This window comes from Falco punctatus (genome assembly GCF_963210335.1).
Source record: "Falco punctatus genome assembly, chromosome: 7".
NCBI lineage: Eukaryota > Metazoa > Chordata > Aves > Falconiformes > Falconidae > Falco > Falco punctatus.
In genome coordinates, this window is record NC_137587.1 from 49,076,974 (window position 1) to 49,104,963 (window position 27,990).

The following is a 27,990-nucleotide window of genomic DNA, read 5'->3' on the forward strand; positions in this document are numbered from 1 at the left end:
TGGCATGTCCAGTATTGTATCAGCCAGATCAGCCTCCAGAGTGGCAGCCTGTGCAATACGAGGCTGTTAAAGAGTTAAGCAAAGCAGTACGGGAAGGGAGGATTCATAATACATTTGCTATGTCCCTTCTTGAAGTGATAGCAGAGCCTTACACACTCGCACCGCATGATTGGAGGTCATTGCTTCGCGTGGTACTAACTCTGACACAGTATATGATGTGGTTATCTGACTTTCGTGAGCTATGTGTGTATTGGCCTCTATTGAAAACCTTAATTGGGGAATTGCTGTTAGCTATGAGCAGTTATATTTTGTAGCATAATTATATGCTGCAAATAATTATGCAGACTGCTCCTGAGGTTTGTCACAGTGCCCTGTTGCCTTACAAGAGGTGGGAGTACTTTGCAGCACAGGAAACTGTACCAGCTACAGACTGGGAACAGAACTTGAGGGGCAAAGCACGTGCTGTCCCTCTCTCATTCAATGCCATGAAACAAGGTAATGTCTAGAATCGCTTCTGTCTTCTATTTTAGGGCATCACTATCGAGGTCACAGGCGCACAGTTACATCCCCACTGCTATTGTTCAGCCAGCTCACTGACAAGATTGCAGAGAGCATCAGTGTCGCAACAGAAATGGGAACTTTGGCATTAATTTTACGTACAGGAGCACAGTTTGCCTCTCTCTGATGATGTCCTTGCATGCCTGCTTTCCTGTGCATCTGCTGCCATGAGTCAAGGATGGTGTCCTTTCCTCAGCTCCACAGGAGAAGGGAAATGTATTTGCCCATCTGGCTCCAAAACAGAAGGATCTCTCAAGAACTTACAGCTGGTTTTCTGCGTACAGGAGGGCACAGCATAAACTCAAAGCTGGGCATGTGCTTTACTGTTAACAATATACCTTCTGTAAAATGAGTCTTATATCAGTCCAGTTGCTTACTTGGGTCGGGAGATGAGGCATGAAGGGAGGCTTCTTTGACCAAGACAGCAATTTTCATTTGTTTTTCAGGAAAAATATGCCTGGGCGTGTAAGAGTCAGGAGCCCAGCTCTGGAGCTGGAAGCAAGCCCTTCAGCAGAGCACCCTGGGGCATGACTCTGTAATCACCTTTCTGCAGCCCTTGCTGTCTGCCAGGTGACCAGCTCCAGTGCTTAGCACTTTTCCTGGCAGAGCTCCATCCCTAAGCTAATCACAAATGTCTTGTCCCCATGTGAGACTGCAGTTTGAGTCCAGGCTGAACACAGTGAGCTACTATGACTGAAGCAAGTTCCCAGGCTCCACTGCGTTTTGTGTGATTATTTTTTTTTCCTTTTCAGCAGTATTCCTCCAACTCTGTCTGCCCAAAGTCTTGATATCAATTGCAGATCAGAGGCATAATTTTTCCTCTGTCAGTGGGGATTTTGCCTGGATATATAGGTCAGCATTGGTCCTTTTCATCCCATTGTCTGTCATGTCTTCCAGTCTTCACAGCACCTAATATTTCTCCTGATATTTTTAAAATACTCCTTTTGCATCTCTTTTTTCCTCAACCTGGCTGTACTCTGCTGGCATTGGAGCCTCTCTCCACTCTGTGTCTGATGTTAGAGGCAAGCATTGGACAATGTTTTATACATGTTCCGGAATTTCCTTAAGCCTTTGAGCCTTTTGCTCAGGTATCCTGGATTTGTCAGACAGATACTTTCATCGCACAACTCAAATGTTCAATAATAATAGTCTGGATCTTTTCAAATATCAAAACTACTCCCACTGCAAGTCAATCATCAGAGAAACAAGAGACAAGTAGGATAGCTGAGAATTGCCTGCCAACTTTCTTTCTCTATAAAAGTTCATGAAGGCAGGCAAACTATAAATGACTTGTCAAAGACAGCTTAAAGAGACAAACTGAGAATATAATTATGGCCGCACAGAAACAAAGTATTTGCACAGATATGCTGGAGTGAGGGCACGTAGAGAGAAAGATGTCTCAGAAGTGGAGAGTGTGTGCCCAGAGACAGCAGGCTGTAAGTCACACTCTGAGAAGATGTTCCAGGAGGTCAGAGAAAGCACAAATTATGGAATGACAAATGTGGCAGCACCGTGATAAGAATATTGTGGGCTTCAGGTTGGAGAGTATTGCTTGCCTGACCCCCAACCTCATTGATCGTATACAGTTCTGGTCCTCACAATTCAAGAAAGAAGCAGACAGACTGGAGAGGGTCCAAAGGAGGGCCATGAAGATGATCAAAAGGCTGGAGAACCTGCCCTGTGAGGAGAAACTGAGGAGTTGTCTTCTCTCCCTGGAGAGGAGAAGGCTTGGGGGGAACCTCATCACAGCATTCCAGTACTTAAAGGGTGGCTTCAAAGAGGGTAGAGGCTCCCTCTTCACAAGGAGCCACATGGAGAAGATAAGGCACAATGGGTATAAGTTGCATTGGGAGAGGTTTCACTTAATATAAACAAGAAATTTTTTACTTTGGGAACAGTCATTCACTGGAACAGCCTCCCCAGGGCTGTGGTGGAGCTCCCATCACTGGAGGTTTCCAACGTGTGGCCTGGCAGGGTGCTAGGAAATCTCATCTGGGCTCCCTTTCCCAATGAAAGACTGGACCAGACAATCTTTCAGGGTCCCTTCCAACCTGGTCTGCTCTATGATACTATGATTTTATGATCTGTAGAAAATAAGGATATAAAAATATTACAGGATTTTTTTAGTTGTTACTGTACAAGAACCCTGTATTTGAAGACCAAATATGGTGGCTACAAAAACAAAGGAAGGTGCCTCATAGCATGCTTTTCTTAGCATTTATATACATATATATAATAATGCAAATAAACACTGGCAAATACAGTCATTTATGACAAGAAATTTAAAACATCTGAGATATAACAAATATGATTCTATGAAACTGAGGTTCTATGATTCTATGAAATACGAACATAAACTATTTTTGGTGTGCATTTACCATGGCAGCACCACAGCATTGCAGAGGCTGGAGTTTGGCTCCATTTACTGCCAGGAGCCCTTCAGGACACAACAGCAGAAGCAACTCTGAAATGCTGATGGAAGCAGTCTGTACACCTGTGCCCCTCACACATGCCAGCAGAACCGCATTCAGATGGCAAACCATCGCTCATCCTGCCTTCTGAGCCTGGGAGGTGCTGGAACCCCCCCGGACGGCAGCCCTCACCTCACGGCCATCCCTTTCTGAGCACTTTCTACACCCCACAGCAATTTTCTGTGCTGAGAGACCAAGCTCTCCTTTGTTCCTTCTCTATCCCAATATCATGTTCACTGTAGTAATGTTCAGTGTGTGTCTATCATTAAACATCTTTTTTTATTTATGCATGAATAAATGAAACTTTGCATTATTAATATTTTAATTAACTTTTACACAAGGTTTGGGCTTTTTTTTAATTCCGGGTTTCATCTCTCTATCTTGAGCCATCTTTACAAGGTGTTTAACTACAGACTTCCTCTCCTGTCACTTGTACAAAGTCTTTAACTGCAGCATGTGCAGAAAGCATCGTCAGAACAAGCTGCTGCTGAAAACCCACAGATTTGACTCTTCATAAAAATACTTCACCATTTATGTTTCTGCCATTGTTAAGTTCTCTCTTGGAAAGGTTAATGCATTTTGCCCTGTAGTGCTGCAGCTTCTCGTATCTCTTCTGAGAGCTTTCACATGAGGAACCCAGATCACTTTCTCTGATTCATAACCAGCATATGAGAAATAGCCACATGCTTTCCCTTGGGAAAGGCAGACTGGGAGCTAGTGGATACCCATGACTGTAAGGGGCTGAATTATTTAGCATTTTGTTTAATGATTCCACCACGAAAGTAGAAATGGGCTAATGAATCTACTGTGAAGCTGTAAGTCCTTTTCCTGTTCATAAACATGGTGCTGGTCTTCTGGCACAGACCTCCTGAACAGTCATAACCTGTGGAAGATAAAGCTGAAGGACTTCATATAGACAGGCTTGGAACTGAAGAAAAGAAACAACAACAAAAACCCACAAAAAACCAACAAAAAACCCCAAACATTGACATTAGAAAGGTATAAAGGATATGTGTTTCCTCTCCCCGAACTAGAGCAGCTATGCTGTACTCCCACTGTCATCACTGTAATCATGAAACCTCTGACTTCATGTTTAAAAGGTCACCTAATTACACCAGCTTTGCAGAAAATATTCCTGTGTTTCTAATGGGAGTCCTACCACCCTCATAGTGAGACCTTGGCTCAGGTGAAACAAGGTAACTGCTGCAGGTGATGTGGGTGAGAGTCATGAACGCTGGTAAAAAGGTATAAATACCTCTTCCAAAGCAAGCCTAACTTCTCTGTTTGTTGGCTGGGTGGTATCATTTCTGTGGAGCCCAGGGGAAGGCTGTCAGGCAGCTGCTAGCACTTCTGGGCTCAGCACCTCCATTGCCCGGTGGAACACTGAACCCTCCCTGGCACCTCCTACCTCTGAAGCTAAGAAGGCAAGCTCCCGTGCTTTCCCCTTCCTCAAGAAGTATGGCTACTTCTTTGTGTGCTGTAGTGCAACTAGCAGGAATTGGACTTACCTTCTTATGTACCAAAACTTTGTTTGAGAGCACAAGACTCAGTGATGTTGGAATGATCTGGCAAAGATAACACAAAAGAAAACAAGTGCAGTCAGGGGAAGCTTCCCTCCTTGCTCAGCTCATCTCCTGCTGCAATTGTTCAGGCTGCTCTGAAGCCTTCAAATAGTGACATCAAATAGATGTGGGCCCATAAATTATTTTTTTTTCAGTCAGGAGTCTGAAAACTTCAGGTTTTTTTGCTCCATGTGCTCATTGCTGCCTGCAAGAGGATGGGTGTGTTCCCTGCAGCTGGCAGGGACTGCCAGCACACAGCTGCTCCTCTGAGCTACAGTGGGATAGCTCCAGACGCTCTCTGTTCTCCTATTTTGTCTGTTGTGAGGGACCTTCCCTGAACTGTGTGTGGCTCTTATTTATTTCAAATATTTTGAAAACTGTAGAAAGTATCAAATTTTAGGTGGCTATGACTGGTTCCAAAATGATTTTCTTGTGTACGTATTGTTTTATTGCTAAATGACAATGGTATGCTTGCTCCTGCAGTCATAGCCTAAGTCAGAAGATTAGTGCTTAATTGGGGAAAAATAACAGGACAAGAATTAAATAATTAGGATGAGGAAGGTACTCCATTAACTGATTGCTTATGCCAAGTAATTCAGCTTCAAAATTTGCCGTTGTTGGTTTTCCAACATAAATGTAGAGAGACTGGTGCTTCATTAAATCTGTAAGGTTCTTCCAGACTGAGCAGTGGTTGACCACTCACAATAAGTTAATTAAAGCTGTCTTACACTAGCAAAGGCAAATGTTGGTGGAGACTAATTGATTTCCTGTTACTATGCATGCAGGACTGAGTGATGTACTAGGCACACTTTGTCTACACCCACTTCATCTAAGTCAAGTGCAAGCCTTGGTGTGCTATTAATTTTACCTTTTCATTAGTAACGGCTGTTAAAGTGAAACACCATAACTGTCTGAGATATAGATCCAGTTTTTCCTCAGTTTACTATGCACCTTCCAGGTAATAGCTTATTTTATCCCAAGGTATACACGTTAAAAAAAGACTGGTGGTAAATCCTGATGATTTAGTCACATTTCTCTGACCCTTCGTCTTTGCCAAGTATATTTACTAATGCTCACTGTCTGAGCACTGCCTCTTGCTCTTTGCGTGTCATGGACATTTTCTGGGGTCAGATGGGGAAGGATGGAGTGCGTTTTGGATGTCCCTTTCACTGTGATAAGGGGAGCAGAATTGTCCAGGAAACCCCTCTCCTTTTCTCTTGCCTTTAAGCCAGCTTGACAAATACGGAGTGTTTCAGCCAACTGATGCAAAAGAATTTGGGCGTCACAGGAACACTTCTAATAAATACCATTGACACTGCCTGAGCCTTCTTTATCTTCCCTTCTGTTAGAAGGACTTACCCAGTGATACAGGACCAGCTCCCTGCTATGTGTAGCTCTCGCCCTGCAGTAACAACACTGAGCAGCGTCTGATACCTGCATTGCTAATAGATCAGTCATATTTCTTTACCCTCAAACTGAGGTACGAAATAAATAACTCTGTGCACAAACACCAGATAGTCTCTGTTCTGTGGAGAGAACTTCCCCACTCCACCTCCACAAAATCCTGTAACTCAGCAGTGGGTGCAAAGATTTAATCAACAGCACTCTAAAAAAGTGATTATTTTTTTAAACAATTCCTATACCTCCTGGCAATACCTGGTCTAAAGTTTTTATGAAATCATTCATTAATTACAGAAATGCAAGTTCAGGTACAGTGAAACTGCATGTAAATTCAGCTGAAATATAGCAGTGAGTTTGTTTCTAAAAATAGGGGGGAAGCGAAAAAGATTAAATGTTTCCTTAGGGAGTTGAAAAAGTTCCAGTATTTGCTTAAAGAGAAGGTTTTGAGACTGAGTTTTATAGGCAGAAAATGTGCTCATTCTGAACGAATGAAAAGACTGAGCCTGGGAAAGTCTGGGGCTGTGTGCGGGGAGAGGAGAGGCACTGTCACTGTGCTCTAGCCCGGGGGGGGTGGTTACGCTCCGGGCTCTGCCTGGGGGCCGTGTGCTCCAGTGCCTGGCTGAGGGGATGGAGTGCTGCTCCCAGCGCTGCTGTGCAGCGGTACAGGTCAGTACCGACTCATTTCTGAGGAGGTAGGCTCCAGCACCTTCACCTGAAGTGCACATTTATCTCCTGTTAGCTCTGGGAGTGTGTTGAAAGGCTGAGAACCTAAGAGCCGTTCTCAGCGGTCTGTGGGCAGCTCTGAGCCTACCAAGGGCTTCTCCAAGGCCGGGCCTTGCAAGCAGCCGTGTGCTTGACTGGTAACTCTCTAGAATGTTAGCTCCACCAGGATGGACAACAGCACCCTTCCATCTCCTCTCTGCACAACTAAGCTCTTGCATCATCTGCCCTTTTCCCATTTATTTACTCAGGATCATGTTGCTCTTCCTCCTCACTGCCATTTTCAGGCAATAAAGTATTTTGCCAACTGTAAGCTGTATGGTAACAAAGACAGATCTTGTATGAATTAGAAGAGGGGACAGCTTAGCCTACTCTGAACTGATCATGCCTTCAACAAAATTTCAGCTGCATTTGGAGTCTGTGACACCTGAGGTGCTTCTCTATTCATTTTGCAGCTGGACCTCAAACGCGCTGTTCACGGTTTGCATCATTCTTGTCTGCTTCTATGCCTGTACTTGGCATTCTTGGTCTAACCTCCTGGTGGAAGATGGTTTTGGAGGCTGTTCTGCTCATATCACAGGAGGAGGGAAGTGAAATTCCTTTCTTTGAGCTCAGGCAAGAGGACAAGAGCTTGAGCAGCACAAATTCTGGGTGCCACACACCCCTGTGCCCCACTGGGGGAGGGTTTAGACAGAGCAGGCAGATGTATACTATTGTGTCTCTTCCTCAGGACTCTGTCCCACAGTCCTTTCCCTTCTTATTTCTTATCCCAAGAAATTTGCACTGCTCTGCTGAGATAAATTTGCCATTTGAAAGTCATTAAGGATCATGCGGTCACTGACACTGTTTTCAGTTCTGGGTTCAACCATTTGAATGGGGAAAATTCTGGCAAAGCCCTGAGTATTTTGCCCCTAGTAAAAGTTTTCTTTAAGCTCTGGTATCTAAAGGCCAATTTTGAAAGGAGACAGGACTGTTTGTACTGCTCCCTAAAAACTCTAATTATGTTTTGGGTTTTAGTGTGCAGAATTGTAAATATTGTAATTGCATTAAATTCCTCCTTTAATGGACAAAGAGCTGTGTAATTACAGCCGTGTGTTAACACCTCTGTAATGGTTGTTTAAGCATTTTAATTATACACTGTTCCCAAGTGTTGGACTCTTCTCTGGGAGTGCAGTCCTGGGTGCCAGTTTGTAAGCCCTTAGTATGGAAATTCATTTTTTCTCTGATTTATATGGGAACATTGTGAAAGTTTGGGGGGGTGCCAAAAGCTGTGATAGTCTTTCTGCTCTTTGATTACCTCATCTGTACCTCCTGAATAAAAGTCCTCCACCAAAGTCCAGCAATATCTGCAGGTCCCCAAAAGCAGCTGCCAGCCTTTGAGTTCTCCAAAGGAGGTCTTGGGCTGCAAGTTCCCTGCTCTGCCTTGGTGAGTCACATTATCTGGTTTTATTACCAGTGAAGGTAAGCGCACCCCAGGTGTTAGGCTCACCATCACTTGTGTCTGGTACGAGACAGCCTGTATGATTTTTTCATTGAAAAGGGGTGTGTGTTCGACTCACCCAGCTACACCGGCTGCTCCCCATGGGTTGGACTCGAGCTTTGTTCTGGAGGCTAGTGGGACCAGAGATCCCCAGAGCAAATCTCTGAGCTCTCCTAGGGCTCTCTTCTTGCACTTTAAAACACCACCCACAAGTCAGCTTCCTTGCTCCTCACCAAGAGAGTAGATTAATTCCTTCTCTTACTTTGCTCCTGCTACCCTTTCAATGATGATCACTGTGCGTAACTTGTCTGTGAGGTCTGCTGCATCCTCACTGCCATTATGGGAGCATTCTCTGGACATGCATCCTTCCATGGCAAAGGCCTAATGCAGTCTTATCTTTCTATTGTGATTTTTTTTTTTTTTTAACACTACACACTATCTTCAGACACGGTATTAGCCTAATCAATGTGTGTGACAAGAGAAAGGTTTACCTGTGCCTTCTTCCTATGATAACACACAACTTTCACCAGTATTAATTTTCCTGGCATGAAGCACACGGAGCTGAAGGGGCCTCCTGCATCACAGACACTAGTGTCCTGAATGCGCTGTTGCTCCAGAGGTGTACATACAGAGGAACAAAAACATGGGAGCTAAAGCACTATAATAACTAAAAAATATAATTTCATTTTGAAATGTGATTTAAGAACTATGCCATATGGCTTAGCAAGGAAATCACTCACAACAGCTGGTTTAAGAGTGAAAGTTTTAGTGACTCGGTCCACAAACAGTGGCAATACAGAGCTTCAGAAAAAAATCTGCATCTCTGGCAAAAAAAAATTATTATCAGCTCTCTAGCCTACTGAACATGTCAGATGTACACTTGGGAAATTCTTTGTTCTCTGAGCCTGATGTGACCCACCAGACTTTAATGAGCTGCAGCTTTTAAAGATGTTGTTTGCTACCATTTCCAGCTATAGTCATGGCCACACAAAGGTCCTGCTGGGCTCTCTCTGGTGCTTCATTCAAAAAGTAGAAAGCCCTGATATCCTCAGGTCCTGCCTAGTGCACCTGGAAGAGTTTAACAGTGACATATTTTTGGCCCGTGCCAAGGGCTCTTGTAGGTGTGAGGAGCAGACAGGGATGTTGTAAGTGGAGGGATAAGGGAACTGGTCCCTCACCTCCTCACAGACTGTTGGCATATTCATTTGTACCATTCAACACCTCTGAGACTCAGTGGTGCTTAAATAACCAAATGGCAGGAGGTTCCTGCTGATTCTTTTTCTTCTGCTAAAGCAGAACTATTTTTTCTGTGACTTGGGAAACTGACACATGAGCCTGAGGGTTTTTTTTCCTTTTGTCCTGGTTTCAGCTGGGATGGGGTTAATTTTGCTCTGAGCAGCTGGAGCAGCGCTGTGGTGTGGATGTAGTGTGAGAGCAATGCTGACAGCACACAGAGGGTTTGGTTGTTGCTGGGGATGTCTGTACTAAGTCAAGTTTCTCAGGCCCTGCCAGTGAGAGGGCTGGGGGGGGCACGGGGTAGGGGTAGGGGGTGCAGTTGGGACAGCTGACCCAAACTAATCGAAGGGACATCCCATACCATATGATGTCATGGTCAATATATATATAAGCTGGGGGAGGAAGAAGGAAGGGGGGGACATTCAGCATTATGACGTTTGTCTGCCCAAGCCCCCGTCACCGTGATGGAGCCCGGCTGCCCTGGGGATGGCTGAGCACCTGCCTGCCCTGGGCAGTGGTGGGTGAACTCCTGGGTTTGCTTTGCTGCTGTGCGCGGCTTCTGCTTTGCCTCTTAACGTGTCTTTGTCTCAGCCCGGGAGTTTTCCCACTTTTACCCTTCTGATCCTCCCCCCCAATCCCACAAGGCTGTGTGGGACTTGGTTGCTGACTGGGGTTAAACCATGACACCTTGTAACTCCTGGCTTGATCAGATTTGTTTTAGAATAACATGTCCAACTGAAATCAGAAATTAAAGCATCAGCAATATCGAAACCATTAATAATAGGTGTAAATTATTTTTAAAATATAAATAACAAAACAATCTAATAATTTGGGGTTTAGTTTCATGATCAGCACATCTTATTAGAGGTTTTACTGGGGGGAGTTTCAGCGTGGCTGGCTAATGTGAGTTACCACCACATATATTTAGGCTCTGTTCAGTGTGGGCATGTGAGCTGTAAGAGACTGAAGTCTGGGTGTAAGCCAGAACAAAGACCTCGGGACAAATGGCAGCAGCTCCTTGCAGCAGCCAACAGCGGGATGAAGGCTTCCTGGAGCTGGGCCCAGACATGGGCAAGAGCTGCAGAAACAGAGCCCCAGAATCGGGCGAGATGGCAGTCAGGAGGAGACGTAAATACTTGATGCCATGAGCAGTGCTGAGCTCGGTTATTACGAGTTGATGAACATACTGGAGGGACGGGCCAGTGAGGAGGGACCAGCCTGTCCGTTCCTACATGCTGTTAGCCTGACTGCCCGAAGCACAGGTGTTTTTATGAGCGGGCTCTTCCTCGTGTTCTTTTTTGGGGGAATAGAACTAAATGGGAATAGATGGGTGTTAAGTCTGCAAGTGGTCAGTTACTGTCTGGTATAAAATGGATAAAGGGCAGTCTGTATGGCATTTTAAATAATTTTCCAGATGAAATCAGGATGAACTTTGGCCTGTTCATCCATGGAAAAAGGCAAATAAGATCAGGGTGGGATTATTTTTAAAAAGAAGGGGATTCAAGCATGTTATTTTAATGCAAAAAAACAGACAAGTGTGAGAGGCAAAGAACAGCAAAAGCAAAGTGAGGGATCAGAGAGGGTATATACAGGTGTGACCAGGCAAACGGAGGGCAGGAGGGGAGAAAATGAGAAATGTCTTTCTCACAGAGGGAAAGGAGAGAGCTGCAGAAGGGCAGCAGAGCAGATGGTGGGGAAAGGCCCTTTTCATCTTTCCAGTCCCTTCCCAGAGTAGGGCAGAACACGGGACTCGGTGGAGGGTAGTGTCTGGCAAGGAAAGGTGTACAGTTTCAGCTGGAAGGGAAGAAGTGCTGGGGCTGGAGCATGGGGCAGTGGAGCCCAGCCTGGCATGGGGGCCGCAGCTCGCCATCCAGCATCACCCCTCTGGGGTGTCAGGGGGAGAGGAGGGAAGAGATGGAGGCCCCAGCGCTGGCAGCAGCTGCCCTGCAGGGCTGAGCTCCTGCAGCGAGGCGGTGGCTTTGTGTGCATCGGCGGGGTGGGATGCAGGTCTTCGTGCCGAGGACAGCTTGCATAGAGGCAGTGGGGACGTTTGCCAAGGAAACATGTCCCTTCTCTTGAGAGAGATGTGGCACAGATTTTCTGTGTTCCTTCCAGTCCAAGACATAATAAGGCAACTTGCCAAGGGCAAGTTACCACTGTTCTTGGGCAGATGTTACCACTGACTAATGTAGACTCAGTTCTGTGAATCGACATTTTGCTCCCTCAGACGTGTCAGAAGGTGATCAGGAAAGAGAAGGTGAGCTCGTCTCCCAGACCCTTAAGCTGCCTGAGGCATCACCTCACTTCGTTGTGAGGATCATCTCACTGCTCCCACTTTTCTTCTATTGTCCTCCCTTTTCTGGGGAGACCCCTTTTCTAATCATTAATAAAGAAATACTATTATGAAATAAATCTTTAATCTTGTATAACAATTCACTCGAATCTCCTGGCCAAAGTCAAGCATGTTGGAGTCTCACAGCCAGAAAATGAAGCCTGTTCAGACATGATTTGGGAATTCCCTGGCTACACTTTAGATGTGCCTAAAAGCTGTGCTGAGGAGCAGAGACCCATCGAGTCCTCCTCACCCACGGAGCCACCTAGCTCTGGGTTGTGCAGCTGCTCTGCAGGAGTTGCCTAAACCTGCTGTTGGCCAGCCCTGATTGCATCTTCCAGCTGCAGGCTCTGCTTTCCCTTCTTTTCTTAGTACACTACTAGGGTACTGCTGCTATTTCTGCAGTATCTTCTCCACAGGTCAGGTCCTCAGCCATATCTTCCCCAGGCACCCACTTAATTTCCCATTAGAACTCACTGGCTTGACATTAATTGGAAGTTTGGGGTCAAATATTGTTCAGCCAGCTTTAAAACTGCAATTTTTTGTTTTCTTGTGAATAACTTGTCATCTTTCATACACTTTTATTACTTTTTGCAAAAGAGGCATATTGATTCTTTATACTGTGCTGCTGAATGCTGCCTTTTCTCAGGGCAATCCCTGCCATCTCCTTCGTATGATTAACATGTGCATATGATTAACATGTGCATCATGTTCACTGGGCTATTGATTCCAGCAAATGAGAAAATATATACTGTCATTACGTTTAGATACATTTCCAGGAGGCAGGGAGAAGATGGCCACTGAAATTAACTGACTTTTGCTTTGATGCAGAATCCAGTTTGTTGCTTTTCCCTATGAGGAGGGCTGGTAGCGGGTCGCATGTTCTTACTGATAGCGGGAGCTTACGCGCATCCCCCCTTCAAATTCCTGGGCCATCAGCTTGGTCCTGCCCCATCCCTGCAGTGCTGCTGCAGGCAAAGCTGACTGGGGTTTTACTGGGACAGATGGGCTACAGCCAGTGGCCCTGGGAGCTCCACTCTGGCACCGGCACAGGGCAGGACCCGGCTCCGCACCTGGACATGGGGAGCTGAGCAGGGGGACAGCTGGCCTCAGCCTCTAGCAGAAATAAAAGGCAATTCGAGCCAAGTCAGAGCTTTCCATCAGTGTTGTCTAATGGATTCTTGCTTCCTTAATTGTGAGAACAAAATTATAGAGGAGCCTGGGACGTCCTGTAACCCCACTCTGACCCCCCACTGCTGCACCTTAAGGTGCAGGGCGTGGGGTGTCTGCAGGCAGAGCAGGGCTCCCAGCATGGCGTGGGGGCTGAGCTCACAGTAGAGGGGAAAGGTTTGGATCAAAATGTTCATCTGCCTGAATTCTTTTGATCTCATCTGTTGCCTGTAGCCTTGCCAAACAAGACAAAGATACAATCCGCCTGCAAAGGCAGCTTCATCCCAATGTCAAAAGCTTCTGATTAGTGAGATCAGAGATGGAGCCCAAGATTGATATTTCAGTAACTCTTCCCACAATGAGGTGGAAACATCAATATGACCCCAAACACATGCTCTAACACTGTGAGGAGGCAAGAACTGCAATTCAGTTGAGATCGGAGTCCCATAATTTGCCAGATCAGACATATTGTAACTCCAGGCTCATCTGCAGAATCAATTATGCCACATTTACAAATCACTGTAAAACCGTTTTAATCTGCAGAAAAATTATTTCCTTTTGCTCTCAGCTCTGATGAAAGCAAATTTTCATATCCTCCCTCTAAGCACACTTTGCCAGAAAAACATCTTCCAAAGTGGTCTGTCCAGCACTCCCATACTGGTCTTAGCTCAAACCTGTGCTGTGAACACCACGAGCATCTTTGTTATTTTGTCTTTCAGTAGATGACAAACTCTGGTCAGAGGCAGCGTCTCCTCACACATGTGTGAAATACCAGGAAACCTACGGGCTGTGTGCAGCATGATCAGTGAATACGGAGCTCACCCGACTGCCGACAATGCAGGCCAAGGGCAGCGCCAGGACGCGTTTGTCTGTGGCACTGCTTTGCTCTGCAAAGCTGTGCACAAAGTGCCGCGTGAGAGCTAATAGCTCAGACAAAGCCCAGTGTTTCTATTCTTCATTTGCTTGAAGTTTAGGAAAGAATGACCCCGGAATTTAATCAGGCTTGTGTCTATCTGGGAGCTGCTAAAGAGCTAAGGAAATAAGCAGACATGTCTTCTCAGAATGATGCGGGGATAATGCACAAAAGGCTTACAGGAATAATGTGTCCAGAGATTCATATAATACTGGAAGGCTTTTTAAACAATTTAGGCTGATGGAAACCTTTATATTACACCCATTTATATCCCTATTGTTCCTTGCTGTCAAATTTCTGGTTATAAGGTCAGGTTATATTTCTTTAAATATTCCTAGCATTCTTTTCTTGCTAGATAATTTCTCTGTTTTCACTAACTGCTGTACTTAGGGAGTCTGACTTGTTTGGAGTAGATTAATGCTATTTCTATTCTTTTTCTTTGTACCTCCATGAAAGCAATAGGTGCATGTCCTTCCATTTATTTTAGATCAGGCTCCAAAGCACTTTCAGGAGCAGTTCCCAGATATGATAGTCAAGATCATTAATTCAGATTATCCCATCTCAGAAATACCCAGCAATATTAAATGAAGATTCCTTGCTTCTGCGAGCACCCTCAATTATACATGCATTAACTGGGATACTCATAGAAATCTGACACATGCAAAGCTAATACTATTAATTAGAGGAATGTTACCTCAAAGCAATCATTGTGTAGTGCCTACCCAGACCTGGACCTCCTCCTCAGTTCTCTGTACTGTCTTTTGTTTGTCTCAGACACTGTCCTGCCCCCAACTGTGGGCATCAGCTAATGCCAAGGGGATGAGCAAGCTGAATGTACAGTTGCAATTCTTCAAAGTGCTTTCCGAGCCTCAAGCAACTTGCAGTACTGACCTCTTCAGCCAAAGATGACATTTTCATCTTTAAAATGGTTTTGTTATTAAGAACAAAACCACCAAAGCTGCACAAATATTGGGGATGGGGTGGTGGGGAGTGGGGTAGGTGGTGGAATTTGCTGTTATTAAGACAAGGTAGCCATTAATAAACCATTGTCACACATTTTTGGGAAAACAGACATAATTTGTTAAGCCGAAAGTAGCGTATGGCATTGGACAGCAGCCCATAATTAGCCTAATACCGTGAAAGAGCATGGGCTGTCCTGGCTCCCTGCAGCTGCTCTGCTCTTTGTACTGTGCCAGTCTGCAGCTGCATTATGGCAGAGTTCCTGCTGCCTGTGCAGGGTTAAAGAGAACACTGTCCTTGCTCTGGGTGCTTCAGCTCCCATTCGCCTGCGTCCTGTGTAATTAGAAAACAGGGAGAAGTTAGCATTTTAAAGATGATTTATGTCTGGCTGGTATTATTGGTCATTTGTTGTCATATTGGTAATCTGTCTTGATAAAAAAATCTCAATTTTTCTCTACTAGAAAGCAGACAGACTAAAGACCACTTAGTGTCTGTCTTAAGGTATATTGCTTCAAACTTGCTTAGTACTCTCCAGGTAAACTATAAGCATGTAAATGCAACTTTGTTTTTCAGACTTAGGCAAATGCTTATGAGTTCTGGGGCTGCTTCCAAGTTCAAGAGAAATATTTTTATTTATGTCAATGCACTTGGCAAATTAGGGCCATGCTGAGAAAAATGCTTGGTTCTCATGAGTTTTTAATTACATTTCAAACTAAACTATTTACTGTGCTTAGTGTGGTATTCATGCATGTGGCGCTTCACATCTTTCTAAAAAATCAAGCCATCTACAACTGACAGAGACATAAATATGACTGTGAAGCATTAAGCATTTATTGCTTATGCCTATTTGGTCTTTGCTTACACTGATGGCCTTATTTCATCACCTGCCTTCAGAAAGACTAATTTAGGATTTGTACAGAACACAGGAACCATTCCCTCTCCAGCCATCCTCTGGCTCAGAACAACTGTCATTATCAGAATTTCTGCAAAGGAATTAGAGTGATGAAAAATGAGCCTACTGGGTCAGTATGTTCAAGCTCTGGCTGATAGAATTAATGCAAAAATAAAAACCAACCTTCTCCAGCCAAGATCCTTTGACAGAGATGAGCACTATGTACAGACAGAGGAACAGATCTTCATGCTGAGTGAATATATTGCTCTGGCTGTGATAAGAGAAGGTATCACTGTGAAAGATAAATCTTGCCAGTCCTGGAGGTCTGCACTGACTCCAAGGTGGGTGTCCCTGCCTCCCTGTCAGAGGCTCGTGAGTGCACCACTGGGAATCCTATGCAGACGAGCAAATTTCTGCAATTTATCTTTTTGTTTGTTTGTTTTGAGAAGGAATGAAAACAACTGAAAATCTGTCTCTCAAAAGTTCTCAGATAAATTATTTATATTGGGGATTGTTTTCAGCCCTTAGGGACTGTAAAATGTGAAAGTCTGAGTTCATAGCACTCTACAAGGACATGCTGGCAGTGCTGGCCATGGGTACCATCCAGCCTGTAGCTCCACATCCACCCCAGGAACAGGCGAATAACCACAGTGCCTGACACCCGCACGGTCCCAGGCATGGGCCCGCACAGCAGCCAGGGAGCCAAGGCTGCTACTGCCTCAGTGAGACCTCCCCGTGGGGGTCTTTGCTTCGTGGCTCTCCCACCTGCCACCCCCCCTTGTCCTGGGGAACCCACTCCCCCCTTAACTCTCTCGGGGGGCTGGAAGCAGGGTGGAGCTGCAAACAGCTTTTTTTTTCTTGTGTCTCATGCTGCTGTACATCACCCCATCCCCACAACCAGCCCCTGGTCTTCAACCAGCCCAGTGTCAGGAGCGACACCAAGTCAGACCAGGACCAGGAGCCAGCCTGGCGTGGGCTCATGGCAGAGAAGCCCGAGAGCTGCTGCGGCGTGTGTGGCTGGCACGCTGCACAGCGCGGCACGCTGCCACTGGGCTGGTCTGCCTGCATCCCACCCAGGCCTGCCTCCCAAACTGGTGGATTCCAGAAACCTGATCTCACTGGTACTGAGGGATGTGAGATAGTGTCAAGATCAGCTCAGTTTAGGCCATGAGCATATTTGTATGTTCTTGCTTAACTCTTTAAGAAAACAAAATGAAATCATACCCTTGAGTACTCTGGCAAAAATTGTTGGTGAACACTGGAATTCAATGTACTGGGGAAGAAATTTCTATTACCTTTGGAGCATGTTAAAATGGCACTGGTAGGCAGCAGCTACTACAAATTTTACACAAGGGAATGGGAAAAGGAGAGCTTGAAATTTCACACAGCCCTGAAAAGAAAATACATTTCTGGTATCTTAAAGCAAATACTGGGTCGCTTCATGCAGCACAGTAATTTAGAAATAAAATAGATCTCTAAAAGGAACAACAGTCTCCTTTTCTCTGGGGGAAATATTCAGTGAATCCTTTCCCACTCCCAAATGTGCAAGGGTCAAGCCAATACCTGCTCTTATTGTGCACTTTCTGTAGGGGGCTGAGATTGCTTGCATGAGCTCACAGATATGGGATGCTTTGAAGACTGCTCTGTGTAGTATATTCTGCCAGGAAAAGCAAACCTTTGGTATTCCTCCATACATAGTGTTGTACAAAAGGCTTCTCGGGGAGCCCAGCTGAACCTGTGCTATGAATGGCTTTGAACAACTATAATTATTTTAAAAACTTTATTACCAGAATTAAACCTGAACTGCTAATTCAGAGTTTCAAACAGAAGGAACCTCAGCCACACACACACCTCAGCCAAGCACAAGTTTAAACTCAGCCAAAAGAATTACTGTTCATCTCCACAGTTCTGCTTGTCTTTTATTTTTTTTATAAACCAAAAAAATACTTCCCAAGCTTGGGAGTATTTTAGCATCAGTCTTACTGACAGGAGCACTTCCTTCAATTATATTTTAGTCATCAAAGAAACTGCGAGCCTAGTGTAACTAGATAAAAGCCCTTCAAAATGAGAACGTTCCTCGATGGTCTCATTCCTGATCAGAAATGCTTCTTTGTGGAAGCCGGCAGACCTTGCAGCTTATAACAGCGTAATGACACTTAATGACATTTTTCATTGCACTTCTGCTTCTCAACGTAGGCGTGTCACTGGGGGGTTCAGTTACACCACATGGCAAACTGACGGGAAAGCATGTGGGCATGCCTCATAGTTGGGTTGCTTAGAAAAGTGCTTCTGACAAGAAATTGCAGACTGTTTCACTAAACTGTCTTCGCAGAAAACAAGGCTTGTTTAAGAAGTGTGAAATAAAAACTGCATCCTTGGACAAGATAAACATTATATTCAGGTCAGTGAAAATTAGACACATTAATAGGCAGTTCCTGATTACCGCCTGCAGAATTACTCTGCTTTGTCTCGCCTGAGGCAATCTGAAAAGTAAATCACGACAGCCAACAGAGAGCATCCTCCTTCTGCGGGACCCTGGACTGTGTGGTCCCCACCATCCAGATCCGGTCAGGCACCACCCCCATCAAGATGCCTGGCATTTTGGTGTGCTGGGTGGCTCTGGGGACTTCTGGGCATGGAGGACACATGGACAGGCAGCACATTCCTTCTTGTTTTTTTCTGTTTAGGTGTTCCTGTTTACTAATCAAGATCTGCTCATTAAGAGATGCAAGGTTTGGTAGAGAAATCAGTGCAAGGCACCGATGCCTTCCTGGTGTGAGCCCGGGACAATTTTCAGCATCAGGGGATGGTAAGAAATAGGTAATGGAAGAGCTCTTACCCTGGGGAGCCCCACTCCTCCCACCCAGACAGCAGCCTGCTGGCAGACGAAGGGGAAGATAAGATCCCAGCAGAGAAATAGCCAGGGGAGCTCCTGCAGGGCAGCAGGTAATGACAGAGGGCTCATGGCCACTGGGTGCCATCCTAGCTCCCCTTCATGAATGGCTCTGTCCCTTCCGCTATCCCATACTCTGCAGGAGTCCTTTGGGCACCAGAGCTGAGCACAGCCTAATTTCATTACAGTTGTAAACCTTAGTGAACCTTAGATTTGGGAGCGTGACACTGAGAGCACTAATTCCTGGTAAATCTAGTGTTTGCAGCTCCAGAAAGAGAGTTCCCAGGCAAAGACCATGGACTCTCTTCCAGCCCTGCTTCTACACACATGCGCTGTACCCAAGTCTCAGTTGTGCACACAAGCCTAAGTTGCTTTAAGCGTTCTGTTGTGAGTGCACCGTTCAAACACTTGTACGCTTTCTTTCTCAGGTTATTAATGACATTGCATTCAGTTTAATTATTCACTTGCAATTGCAAATGTAGACCTGGTTGGAAGTTTATTGCTGAAACTCAGTTTTTGTTGGAAAATACAGATGCACTGAGACAGAAATGTGGAACTATTGAAGACTGAGCACAGGGAAATTGTGAGTGCTCATTTGCTTGGGGGATGTCTGAGAACTGTTTGGTTTGTCCTTCAGGACCACTGTGGGGAAGCTCACAGTCTCTTTCAGCAGTTTTCCTTGTCCTCACAGAGCCCTTCCTAATGCTCAAGTGGGAATCTTCATTGCCTGATGGAGACTGTTGCTTGTTGTCGTTTTCACCATGGGCCTGATGAGCAAACTGTCTCTTCTCTGCAACAGGTTTTTAAATATCTGAAGGCTGCTGTGTTAGCCCTTCTCAGCCAGAGTGGACAAGCTCAGAGCTAACTGGCTTTGATAAACGACCTGCTGAGAAACTGTCCCAGGTTTTGCTCCAAGGGGCAGGGATGCTCAGCCAACATAAGGGAGAGCTGTTGTGTGATGCTGCATGTTGTAGCGCCTTCAGTCCTTCCTCTGTTCTCTCTGCATGTGCCTACAGGTATTGGCAGGTGTCACAGCAGACTCTGGCCCTTGAAAATACCCTTTCCTGTGCTTAACCAACAGCCAGAGCACCACCAAAATCTGCATGAAATGAAAGTCAGTGAGTCTTAACTTCAGGTGGATCAGATGCCCTATTCCGATGAGTACTGACTACTAGAGAGCAGGCTTTTTTCTTTCCTTTTTTTAATAAAAGTTTTCAAAAGATGTTGCTTAACACAGAGCAGAACAAAACCACATGTAATTAGCTGTAGAGAAAATGAGGCCATTGAATTCACAAGAGTTTTGATTTCCACTTTTCAGAAGTGCAGCACTTCAGCATAGGATATTCATCTCTCATAAGAAGGGTTCAAACTCGGTACAGCAGAAGCCTGCTGGGATTTGGCAACTTACTTCCATGAGCTGATTGTCAACAGTGGTGGAATTAATGATGGTGTTATGAACAATGTACATCTGCACATTACCTCTTGATGTGTTAGGCATGCATATATCACACTTGCAGTAAAATTAATTACAGAATGACATGGAATCCTCATTATAAATATAAGAACACATTAGGCAGTCCTGTCAACTATTTAATGTATGTCAGTCTCAGGAAACCCATTTCTTTCAAGAATCTGCACCTTGCTTCAAATTGCTAAACATATCATTCCATTTAAACAATTTGTACATTAAAGTGATGGACTTGTAAAATTATTTTCTTTGTTTTCACATCCTTTTGAACTGCTTACTGTAAAGCCTTCTCCCCATTGCAGTGCTTATGGGTTCATGTTTTCTTACACTGCTCCCTTGCTACTTACATTATTTTCCCTTTGTTTCCCTTGCTATCACAAGTACCCAGAACAAACTGGGTATGTAACAGAGTATGTGGCTAAACGTATGTTTCCTATGAGAGCTCTAAGATGGAAGGAAAAGGCAGCATGCACACACCCTCGCGCAACAGCTACTCATCAGTAAGTTAAATAGTTGTCTAGTTAGAAATATAGAGCCAACCTCAGTAAAGAATTTAGGCATGGAATAATGCATGGTTGTTTAATACTTCTTAACAGGATTTATAGGATACCATCAGTCAGACCTCACTAATTGAATTCTGTACCACAGCAGAAATCTGCCATCCGCTTTGCACAGACCATAACCGTGGGATGGCCCCTCCAAAGCACTGCGGGCACAGGGGACCAGCCTGCTGGTGCTGCAGCCAGAGGCAGCCCCAACAGTCACAGCCATCAGGCTTGCCCAGATCCAGCCCTTCCTCCTCGCGCAGCAGCACCCTACAGCACCCTGCCCCTGGACACCCTTCATCCCAGACGCTGTGTCTGCTGGCACAGGCCAGCCTTCAAGTTAGATCCCAGTTTCATGTTTGATCTGGTTGGTTGGGGTCTGAGGCACAGACCTGTGTGGCTTCCCAAGGAGTATAGAAAAAAGTATGAATTTGAACAGAAGTGCCCAAACCTGTGGCCAGGGAGCAGCCCCGGGCACACTGCAGACCCGGGACAGCTGAGAGCTGCTCGGCACACTCAGCTGAGTGTGCGCATGCGGCCTGAGGGAGAGTAGCAGGTGGGGAGCTTGGGGCTGTTTTGAACAGCTAGGATAGAAGTCATTCACAGGGTGAAAAGAAAGCTAATGGAACAGGAGCTTTGACTGAGGAAAGGCACAAACAAACTTCCACATCGATTTCAGGTCTTCTGTGGTTTGGATCTAGCGGATTTTGTAGTTAGGAATGAGACTCAAATAATGAAAGCATCAAAACCGTGGTGAGCTTGGAAGTATTTCTTCCCATTTGAACATTTTCTGGTCTAGGTCTAGGTTGCATCGTGGACAAAGCCGAGTGACCACACAGGCCAGAAGCAGGGTGGGGCTGGGGGGTGCGGGTGGCACTGCCGGCAGAGCTGTGCGCTGCAGTGGGCAAGCAGCCCTGCCTGCTCTCACCCCAGCTCGGAGGCACCATGTCAGCAGCAAAAGCTTCCAGCTGCAGCTCGTGTCCTACACATCACGCTCTTGTACAACAACCATGATTCTGGAGAGGACTATTTTATTTGGTAAGGAATATTTTTTTTTTAATAGCTCACTTCCTGGTGCCTTTTCAGCCTTAAATTATGCTGAACAACAACAAGTAAAATTAACTTGTATGTAGAATTTTCATGATCAATGTTGGGGGAAAATCACCTTGAGGGGGAATTAGAGAAAAATTGGGTCCTAACAGAAGTGTAGTATTACAGAAAGCTTTTTAGGGTCAAATACAGCTACCGCCTTCAGGCCGGCTGGCATGCAGAGGATCTCCATCAGCACGGCTCCCCAAGGCACACAGCCTGCTGTCCCGGAGGAGCCGTGGGGGCTGGAGCGGAGCGGAGACACCGCGGCCAGGCTCTGCTGTGCTCCTGCAGGGCTGGGCACGCGATGGTACCACACGGCCCATAAGCTGCACAGCGGCTGGAAAATACATGAGAAGGTGCCTGTTGCTGGGCCGACAGCTGTGGCAAAGACCAAGCAGGAGCCTCATTATCTGCGAGAGAAGGTCGGGAACTCGGCCCCTCAGCACTTCAGAGCCTTCTGACGAGGACGTGCTGACTGCTAAAGGAAAATAAACTGCTGAAGAGATAAAATTCAAGGATGCTATGGTAAAATAATGGTGGTAGTGTGAGATCGCGACCTCCTACTCAAATGGCCCCTCCAAAGAGAGCGGATCCCTCCTCGGGGAGCGTGCGCAGTAAATTTAAAATGAACTGTGCCTTTAAATGAAAGCGAGAGAACTTTACACCAATAATAATGAAGGAATTATGACTAGAGTCACCCAAGCCCCACCTGAGAGCAAAGAGAAGCATAAAAAGTGAAAGAACGAGGGGCCAAGTGGGGAAGACACCACCGAGGACAAGTGAAGGGAAGACACCACTGAGACGGACCCCCGGGACCGGCCGACGGGCTGAGCTTTGCTTCTCCCCACTTGGGACTTGGGCCAGACTGAAACTAAGCGCCTCTTCGGGAGACTTGGGAATCTCTAGAGAGTTACTCTTTAACATTTGTAGCCAGGCTGCATTGTTGTAACTTTGCTGCACGTTTTATACTTCATAACACTTTATTTGCATGTGCCTTTTGCAGACAGTCACTGTCACCGGCCATCAAAGGAACCTGTCTCTGTCGCACCAATAAAACTGCCCTGTTAAGCCGCCTCGTCGCAGTTTCTGATGGAACCGACGAAACCCTGGAGCGCGGCCGTGCTCGTTCATGGGCAGGGCTGGCCTGGCAGTGCAGGCGCCATCAGTGTGTCCAGGCCGCGGCCGTTTAACGGGCATATTAAACGTGACTGGACTGATAGTGGGAAACTGGACATCACCTAGAATTTAACCCCAGCCTCACCTAACCTCCCACCTCGGTGAGGAGAGTGGGAAGGCAGGGGGCTGGGGGGTGGGTGTATTTCCTGCTAAATTACTCCATCCCCTTTAACGCAACAAATGTTACAGCTGTACCAGCTTGTAAGTGCACCCTTAAGACAGGATCATTATTTCCTTTATGACAGCCCTGCTCCTGTTTTCAGGTATATGTATTTTATGCTTCCATAACTCAACACAACCTTCTGTTTGGGAGATAGACTGCACGCTCTATTAGTCGGTAATGTGTGTCAGTGCTGTCGGCTGAGTCAAAATCCTTACGTTCAAAACCTGATAACAAAGAATGAAAATGAATATTGGGTGGCTTCTCCACACAGAATTTTAGTTATTGGCTGAGTTTTCAGATAAAAGAACAAATGTTTTGATGAAGCCTGTTCATGTGAGATGTGGGGATGGGGGAGGGGCAGAAGGAACTGGGGGAGCATGCTGTGGAAAAGGTCTGCGCTGGAGGGATGCTGCCTCCATTGAGGACTGGCCAGGGCAGCCTTCCTTCGGCCGCGGGGCATTTTTGTGAAAGGGTGGCTGGTGTGGGCCAGGACTTCTCCCGCTGCAGGGTTTGCTCTGGGTTTCTTGCTATTGCCAGTAATGTCCAAATGTCAAGGCAAAAGACTATACTTTTCTGAGTCACTGTTAATGCTGAATAGACCTTCTGTTTGCCCTGCAGCTTATACTTTTCCTTTTAATCAATTTTTACATTTCAAATGGAAAGGTGACAGAGGAGTCACAAAAAGCACTTATTAATTTGTTTTACTGTTTTGCCTGAGGATCTCCACGTAACATCTGGGCTACAATAAGTAATACATGGGCTTATCAAATGAGTGAGACTGCTACTTCCCTTCTTACAAGTGCCCTGAAATAAAGCTTTCTTGCTAACCCTGAACAAGTCCCAGTGTGAGCTCCTCTGATCAGAAATCTACTTGAGGGTAATCAAGGTTGTTTAATTTTGGAGCAGCAGTAATTGATTTGTTCTCAAAACCGCAGTTTCAGGGAAACGCTCCTTGCCGTTTCCCCGGTTGATGTGCCATGTTGTGCCCAATTGCAGCTGTCACGCTGCATTGTATCACAACATGATTTTCAATGGCTTTGTATCACCAGCTCCAAATGACTGATGAAGGAGAGCCTAAAGGAAAGGCACAGAGACTGAGAGGTGTGGAACGCTGTTTTCTGTGGAAAGGTACAGAAAATTTCATGGCAAAATTTGTTGACATTCCAATGAGTTCTTCTTGTTTTACCTGGAGACCCGGTATACTAATTGAAACTTCAAGTAATATTTCTGAAGAATACCAGGATGTAATGTTTGTTCAGTACAGCCCATCTTCTAAATAACGTTGTCAAAGGTATGTGAAGCAGCTAGAGAGATCTTAATGGTGCATGCTAGCCATAAGCTTGGGCTATTACAAAGCTATTAGAGCAATTTTGAATTAGTTGTCCTTTATCACTTTATATAATCTGTGTATAACAGAAAGGGATGAAGGCTTAAATGGAACGCTGATAGCCTAGTGATGGTACATATTTTCAACACCTGTACAAGTACACATTTTCAAAAAACTCCGGTTTTGAAGCACTTGGAAACAGAGGTGAGATGGACCCTGGATGGGGAGAAGCGATGCCATGCAAGCAGGGATGACAGAAGAGATGTCTGACTGCTCTCTCCAGCTGCCGCCTGGGATGCTGCAGGGCAGGCAGGGGTGCGGGGCTCCAGCTGAGACAAGCAAGGTATGATCAGACACGGGGAAACATTCTTGACTGTGGCAAGATGCCGGACCTCCTCCATTCTGGGGGATATGCAGAACTGGACGGGACCGGCCATGAGCAACCCAGCTGAATTTTTACATCAGATCTGACCTCCAGGCTGTCTGTATTTGGAAGACAGCCCATCCAACCCTCCACTCAGAGATACATACACATCTTGTCTATCTATTATATGCCCATTTTTTAGGCATACATAATTATTATGCATTTATATATTTAATATATAGGTACATACAATTACCATATTTCCAAAACCACAGTATTTTCATCAATAATCAAATATTCCAGCCTGTGGCATCATGCTGACAGCTTCAATACTCAAGGCCATCTTTTGAGATTGTCCCAAGCGTTCTTTGTAGTGGTAAGATCTCAGAAGATTTTGCTATTGAAAAATCGAATTAGCACAGTCAGAATATGTCACCTGTATCTTCCATGAAGATATTAAAAAATGTACCAGAGCCTGATATTCTTCCTTATAATGCTCCCCACTAAACCCTGTTTCTCTGCTAATGCCTGTCTTTTGGAGTAACATAAATTAATTTTCTAGGTATATGCAAATCACTAAGGATTTTCAGAGACACAATTTTAAGGGTGTCCTTTGCTTAGAAATTCAGCTCTCGGCCTTGTGTGGTATGATATACTTTTAGTAAGTGCGCGCTGCATGATAACTCCACGTCCTTAATTATACTTTTCTTCTAAATGACTTTAATGCATTGCATGTTGTTTCAGTCACATTCACAGGCTGGCAGTTGCCCACATCAATCAGAAAACACCAGCCTTGATGTGAAGTACTTGTTGAGGAAACTTGTTCCCAGACCTCCAGTTAGAACAGTTTAATGGAATGGGGACACTTCCACTTGTGCTTAGGTCATAACTATAATTTTTTAATACTTTCAGGAGTAATCTCGTGGCTTGCTTTGTTTCAGTTCATTTTATTCCTCACTTCTAGACAGTGCCTATAACTCAGCATGTTTCTGATTTTCCTGAAAGGAGTCATCATTCATTCACAGTGTTTTCTGATGAATGGTTTGTTGTACAAGTTCCTTTTTATGATGACTACGTGGAGTGCACATATCAACATTATTTCCTTTAAAGCATTTTGAAGAGTGTTTGCTTGTAAATAGATACAAGTTGTAAACCCCCAGCTTTCTGAGTTTTGGTGGCATTTATGTCACTTTAATTTTGCATGTAAGGATTAGAGTGACTACTCCACATTTATCCAGCACAGAAGTAGCACAGAATTTGGAATCTCGTTAACATCTCTAATACTGAGTGTGTGTGCCCATCCTATGCATTACATAAAATGAAAGAAATGGGCAAAGATAAATCACAGATTTTAACAGGTGATATGCCAGGTGTTTTTGATAGAAGACAACACCATCCTGGTTGCTTTTAACACCACTGTGTATAGCAAGGTCAGGCACTGGAGTGGGAGCTGACACAGTGAGCACTCTGTTACCGAAGGACAGCTGAATCTCAGAGTGTAAAAGAAGTGGAAACATGAAAGAGAGCAGTGAGACCAGACTGCAGGACAGCTCTGAGCCTCAGCCTGCTGAGCTTCTAATCCCTTCTCTAGGCATTTGAACTCATTTGTAGCAGTCCATGCACCACAGCAAACCGTCAGCAGACACAAGCACCCTAATTTGGGAGTGTCTTTTCAAGGTATTTCTCGTAGGGAGACACAACTTCTGCTCATCCTCTGGTGCTGCCTGCCAGATGGCAGAATTTTGGACAGTGCTTTTCTTTGGAGATTTTGTGTGTTTTCTCAAATTACTGCTTTTGGGTAGCAGAAAGCAAGATTGCCTGGTAAAAGCTCTGAGGCTGCCTTCAGCTGGCAGAACTGAGAAGAGGGCAGATTCCCTTTTTGCAAGGCGGTCTTGGGAGCCGCTTATCCCTGCAGAACTGAAGCCAACCCAGTGCAAAATCTGATCTCCTTTCTTCGGTTTCCCCTCCTGAGGACATCTCTGCTGTCAGCAGGAGTCTTGGAGGGGAAGATATTGTTTTTCTCTCTTTTTCTTAGTACGTGGAACATAGTCATCCTTTTTAAAGGAAGATCTATTGTTGTGTCTATGAAATGCCAGGCAGACATTCTTTTACCACGAAATTTTCAGAAAGATGCATAAAGATTCTTCAGCTAAATGCAACCGGAACATCAATATTTTAAATACGTAGTGATATTCCCAGTAATAAGTAGGGAAAAAATCAAGTAAAACAGTATTCCATTATTTTCACTTACTGGTTTGCCTGGGAAGTGGCACAGTACTAGAGTACAGTGAAATATTTTTAATGACTGGAGTGATTTGGATTACATGCTGCAAACAGGACTTTTAGTCCAGCCTGGGCCTGGATCCCATTCATAGAGCACGGGCAGTCCTGTTCTGTCCTGGGCAAACATTTCACGTGTGGATATTGCTCAGCACTGCGAGACCATGCCTCTGCCAGGGTGTGATGGTTCAACCCCGGCCTGCAACCCAGCATCGCACAGCCACTCGATCACTGCCCCTCACCCAGAGGGATGGGGAGGAGGATCGGAGAGGGATGTAAAACTCAAGGGTTGAGATAAGAATTTAATAGGTAAAGCCAATAGGTAAAGCCAATAGGTAAAGCACATGCAAGCAAAACAAAGCAAAGCAAGAAATCCATCACCACTCCCCAGGGCAGGCAGGTGCTCAGCCATCCCCGGGGCAGCCGGGCTCGGGTAATCGGGAAGACAAATGCCGTAATGCCAAATGTCCCTCCTTCCTTCTGCTTCACCCAGTTTATATACTCAGCATGACATCATATGGTACAGAATACCTCTTTGGCTAGTTCAGGTCACCTGCCCTGGCCGTGTCCCCTCCCAGTGTCCCGTGCCCCCCCAGCCCTCTCGCTGGCAGGGCCCAAGGAACTGAAAAGTCCTTGACTTAGTATAAACGTCACCCAGCAACAACCAAACCCACCTGTGTGCTATCAACACTGTTCTCACATCAGAGCCAAAGCACAGCAGCATACTAGCTACTAAGAAGAATATTAACTCTATCCCAGCTGAAACCAGGACAAGGGGAATATGTTTTCTTCTGTCACATGAAGGAGTTTCAGTAGTTTAAGAGCATCAACAACCTGGGTTACTGGGTTGTCATTCAAGGAACCTCCCCCTTACTTACTCCTCCTCCTAACACTAATAACTAAATCACCTTCTCCAAGAGAAGCTGAAATAGAGCCTTACCCTTTGCCCTGTGATATGATGGATAGAGGGGCAAATATATATATTTT

General features: G+C 45.3%; 1 long non-coding RNA gene across 1 annotated transcript in view; it reads left to right on the plus strand.

Moving 5' to 3' along the window:
* The window catches only part of LOC308067645, a 415,830-nt gene extending 387,840 nt beyond the window's left edge, over positions 1-27,990 (plus strand). The window contains exon 2 of the long non-coding RNA XR_013929688.1: positions 240-27,990. This is a non-coding gene — a long non-coding RNA (uncharacterized lncRNA). The remainder of the gene's footprint in view (positions 1-239) is intronic.